Source organism: Galeopterus variegatus, unplaced genomic scaffold (genome assembly GCF_000696425.1).
Source record: "Galeopterus variegatus unplaced genomic scaffold, G_variegatus-3.0.2 Scaffold53, whole genome shotgun sequence".
NCBI lineage: Eukaryota > Metazoa > Chordata > Mammalia > Dermoptera > Cynocephalidae > Galeopterus > Galeopterus variegatus.
Window position 1 is genome coordinate 613778 of NW_007726164.1, and position 5496 is coordinate 619273.

Sequence of the window (5496 nt, forward strand, 5' to 3'; positions counted from 1 at the left end):
TCAACCTACATATCTACAGCCAACTGACCTTTGACAAAGGCACCAAGAACATATATTGGAGAAAAGACTGTCTCTTCAATAAATGGTGCTGGGAAAACTGGATATCCATCTGTAGAAGAAAGAAACTTGATCCATACCTTTCACCATATACCAAAACAGAGATATTAATATCTATCTCATTACCTTTTTGGCAAGATAAAATAACAATTTTTGAAGGCATTTTAGAAAAAAAGCTACTCTACTTTTTGCTGTAACAGAGACATAAGAAATAAGACAAAGAAACAAATTGGGCCCTGTTTCTCTTCTAGTCCCAGTTTCTTTGGGAGCATGGTGCAGACATGGCCAAGTCCAAAAACCACGCCATGAGCAACTAGTCCTGAAAATGGAACAGAATCACAAAAAGAAACTCCTATCCAAAGATATAAATCTCTTAAGGGGGTAGGCCCCAAATTCCTGAGGAATGTGGGCTTTGTTAAGAAACACAAGAAGAAGGGGCTGAAGAAGATTTGGGTCAGCAAAGCCAAGCCCAAGATCCCAAAGGGTGTCAGCCACAAACTCAATCAACTTGCCTACATTGCCCTTCCGAGCTCAGGAAGTGTGTTCATGCCCACATTGCCAAGGGTCTCAGTCTCTGCTGGCCGAAGTCCAAGGCCAAAGTTCAACCCAAGGCCCAGGCTGCAGCTGTGACTGCAGCTCTAGCTCAGGCCCCCAAGGGTGACCAGCCCCCCGTGAATGTTCCAGAACCTTGGCCTCTGTCTGCCAATGTGAGGGCGGGAGGACTGGTATGACCCCTGCACTGCTGTCTGCATGGGGCTGGTGCCCTCCTGTGCTATTTGTACAAATACGACTGAGGCAGGAAAAGAAAGAAACAAATTGAGACTTTCCTTCTTGGAAATATCCCTGCTAAGTCACAGATGTCCTTCTCTTCTTGGCTTTTCAGTAGCTCACCTTGTGTCTTTGGCTGAGTTGCCTTGGCCTCCCCGTCCTTCTGTAATTCTCCACCTTCAGGTGGAGGCCTACAACCACGACCTCATCTGGAAGTGTACGCAGAGTTAACGTCGAGCAGGATTCATCATTAATTAAGGTGAAGCTCCTGAGATATTATGGACTTCTAATGACTATTGATTGATTGGGATTCAGCAAAACCAATTTACTACCAGGTTTTAAATTTGTGGGAAGGAGAAGAAATTTTACTAAGTTGTGAGAAAACATTTTCCTCACAGTTCACATGGGTTTGGAACCACTTACTACCCCGCAGAGTCAAGCACCAGCTTGTCCACAGAACCTGAGGAAGGCGAAGGCCACAGAAAGATGACATAGGAGCAGGTTCTACCACAACCGTTCGTTTCTCCACAGTGAACTCTTTAATCCTTCCCTACAAAGATGTACTGAAAATCTGTTGTGATTAACAATTTATATTATTTATTTATTTTTTCTACAGCCCCGAAGCCAAGCAGGGAATCTGGCTGCCAACAGTAGTGGGGGAAGCTCTGGTTGTGGCTGAGATTACTGTGAATAGGGGTGCAGAAAGCAGCTCACCTTACACAGTATCTAAGAAGGCTCATTCTTAGAGGAATAGGGCCAATTCACTCTGTTTGTTGACTTTATAAAATTTGAACATTTATTAAACCCCAGTGTTGGGGTAAGGAGCACAGAAATATCTGAAATGCTCTTCAGTCTTATAGCCTGTTTGGGGGGAATAAACTAGTAGATAAAAGACTTGGTCTTAGAGAGTGTCTCTATGCTGTGATGCACGTTTTATTGTGTTCTCTTTGCTTATAAATTTTTTGACTCTATTTCATGCCAGAGAATTTCGAAATGCAGCAGTAACAAAAAGTGAAAACATAAGTCATCTCCATATTTTTCAAAATTCTATTCTATTTCTGTACTAACGATTTTTCCAGTTATGTTCTATGACCAACACCAGAACACAAAACTCTGATTTCCTGGGTATTAAATTTCTGTTCTTTAATCCATGTCTCTAGTGTATTTGGCATAATGTCTTGAAATACCCTAATAAGGGGTCAGTCGTTAGTAAATTTTCATGGTTATACAAGACATCACCGTAAACAGACTTGATGCTCTTCTTCCCTGTTTGTAAGTGTGGATTAGAATATATGTCACTTCAGAGAGAGAACAGAAGAGCTACTATGTGTATGGAAAGCATTTAGAACAGTATCTGGATTATAGGAAGTCCTATACAAGTCTTACCTGCTGCTGCTGCTGCTTAAACTACGATAACTACTATTACTACTACTAAAGCCTAAGGGTTATGCTGGGACTAGGGGTCAGCAGGGCTGGTTTCATTAGATTCTTCAACCCCTGGCATGGACCTAACACACGCGCAGTGGATTAGATATTTGCTTTCCACCTTTGAGTCACCCTTTGGGAAGGCCATCTTTGTGGGTCCACATTGTTGCCATGGGCTGCCCCTTTGGAACTATCCAAGTGTCAAGGTGAAGTTCTGGGATGCAGCTTGCACAGGGGCTGTCACTCTAAAGCAGTGGTTCTCAAACTGTCTGTGCTAAAGGATCAGTTCTTTTTTTATTTCCAATCTGTCACAGACTGATGTTTGGTAAAGTACAATAAAAGTAAAATAAAGTAAAATTAAAAAAATCAATACATATAAAATTTAAGTCCTTTTTAAAAAAATTTTAAGATTCAACAAACATAAACTTGTGCTGCCAAATGGCTCTCAACAGCTCTAAATGCTTCCTCTCAATTCTGTACATATCTCTGAACAATAACCAACAGATGACAGACTATGGGCCTCAATTTCAGCAGTCATGTCATAAAAGGACACTGAGGAACCCAAAAGGCTTGTCATTTTCATACGGTTTTCCTTCCATAGATCTCAAAGTGTGCTCTTCAAAGCAGGAGATGCTATGGGTCAGCAGGCCTCAGTCCCAGATTGACGTGGTCGAACCCGTGGTGTGTGGCTGGTGCACAGGAGGTGACTCAGAGAGGCCACCAGGGAAAGCTACTTTCTGCTCTGGCTGCTGGCCATTCTCACAGACGGGAACTGACACACAGCTAAGCGGTAGGCTTTTTAGTGCAGACGCACAGGTGTGGAAACAGTTTGTGATAGGCAGGTTTATTGCAAATAAACACATTGTATGATATACTGTAATCAACTATATAAACAACTTTAAAATTGTCTATACTTCATATTTCCAGCATTTGGTTTTGTTAATCATATGTCTTCCTGACAGCAATTAAATAACCTTGAGAGAAAATGTACACCTGCTGTCTCCCCTAGGGAAACTACATCTCTTTTGTGAATGACATAAGTTCTCCATAAAACATAACTGAAGATAGGAGAATTGAATTTGGAGATATGTCTCCTTTCTCTCTTGTTTTATCTCTAGTTGAATTGGAGTGCACAGTTTAATATAGCTAATCTTTTTCTGGATCCCTATTCTGAGATTTTATTTAGACTAAAATATTTCCCTGAGGGGCAGTTTCGAGACAATGGATAATAAATGAGGTTGTGGCTAGTCCCACATAGGGAGGAAGTTACGACATCCGCTCACGTGGCCTGGATCTTCACCCTCCTCAACTTCTCCACCCCAGCACTGTCCATTCTTTCCAATTTCTATAGCAAATCCCATCTACTTCCCTGAACGCCGTGCTACTCCTGCTTTCCTTAAACAAAACCAAACATAACAAAGCCATTTGTTTGCATGAATCAGGATCCAAACACGGTCGATTCATTAGGATTGGTTAATTAAAAGTTTCTGTTAATTGGCAGATCTCCAAGGGCTCTTGAGATGAAGATCATGGGTGATGTCCCCCTGAGCTGCCACCGCAGCTGCTGATACTCAGGGGCAGGTGCACTCCAGACTGGAATGGCTGAACATGGACTCATGCTGCTGTGGCACTGGTTTGACGAGGCCAAGTTTGGGGTGTTAGTGCACTGTGGCATGCCTTGGTGCTGGCCTGGGCAGTGAGTGGTTCTGGTGGCACTGGAAGGGCAAAGGGCAATGTCAACACCCGTGCTTCATGTGCCACAATTACCCACCCTGTGGCTTCAGCTAAGCAGACTTGGGGCAACAGTCTACTGTATGCCTCTTCTACCCAGGTGAGTGGGACAACCTCTTCTAGTCAAGTTCGTTGTCCTGATAAAGCATCACGAAGGCTCCACAAACTGGCCAAGTCCTGTGTCTTGGAACTCTGCAGACCTGGGGCTCCCTCGATTTGCTTGGTGAGCTGGGAACAGCAACCGGGAAGCCCTCACTCCTTATCAGGAGGTCCCATCTACTCTACCAAGTAGGTAAGAAAAATGGCTTCAAAACACAGCATTTTGTCAATGTGCAAGTAAATGCTGGAGCTACATGACCTTGTTAACACGTACAAACCTGATCTGATTTGGTCTGATGGAGAGTAGGAACGTCCTGATACTTTCTGGAACAGTACGAATTTCTTTCTTGGCTCTACAATGATAGCCCTGTCAAGGACAAGGTGGTAGTAAATGACCAACAGTTCAGAAATGCTCCTGTCATTATGGGGGATACTACAACTGTCAAGTTAAATTCAAGCCTGAGAGGTTGCCAGACCACTGGTGGGAGTATACACCACCCTTGACAAGAAATCCTGGGGCTATGGTGGCAGCAAGGTGATGTCTGACTTTGCAAGTGCGTCTGAAGTCACTTCGGAACTGGTTCAGACAGTAACTTTGGGAGGCAGCTAACTTCTCAACAGTGGACCAGCTAAAGATGGATTGACTATTTCCATCTTCCGAGAAAGACTTCTTGCTGTTGGGAAGTGGCTGAGCACCAGCGTGGAGGCCGTCTGTACCTCTAAACCAAGGAGGGCGCTATCAGAAAAAACAGCACATTTGTGTGGTATACTCAAAAGGATCAGCTGCTTATGCCACTTTCCTGCACCGGCCAGAAAATGGAGTCTTAAACTTTGAATCTCCCATAACTACAAAGGAATCAGTGCTAGGAATCCAAGAAGATCTGAACTGACCCACAGGTCTGGATAAAGATCTCCTCATTTCTCTGCCCAGTTACCACCCTCTGCTCTCCCAGCTGAATTTGCTTGGACTATAAAGCTGGCAGGAGTGGAGTGATCATTGGAGCTCAACAGGAAAGGGACACTGTCTGCTGTTTGCTGCTGTGATTTGCCTCCTATAGTTACAACATTGTAATAAACTAACCTCTCTTCCTCACCCAGAGATGGCTTTTCCAACACTTTAATCAAAGGAACTGAGTACTTTACGATGATTCTCAATGGACCGAGGGTCTACCCTCCATTGCTCACATCTCTCTCTCTGGCCAACAAAAGAAGAGACTGAACAGTTAACCTCCAAGTTCATTCATTCTTAACTTTGGAAATGATCTGAAATGGAGACTTCCCTCCATTATCTGTCTTTGATAACTTACTTGCTTACTCAGTGACTTTAGATAAAGAATCAGCCAAGTCACCCTGTTGTTTATGGGAGGAGGTCTGGCAAACACAACTGCACTACTTATTTTGCATTAGTTATCACCA

The 5496-nt window shown here is 43.4% G+C and overlaps 1 pseudogene; it reads left to right on the plus strand.

Annotated features, from left to right (window-relative positions):
- Positions 1-3848: 3848 nt before the first annotated feature.
- LOC103591253 lies at positions 3849-5074 on the plus strand (annotated as a pseudogene).
- Positions 5075-5496: the final 422 nt, after the last annotated feature.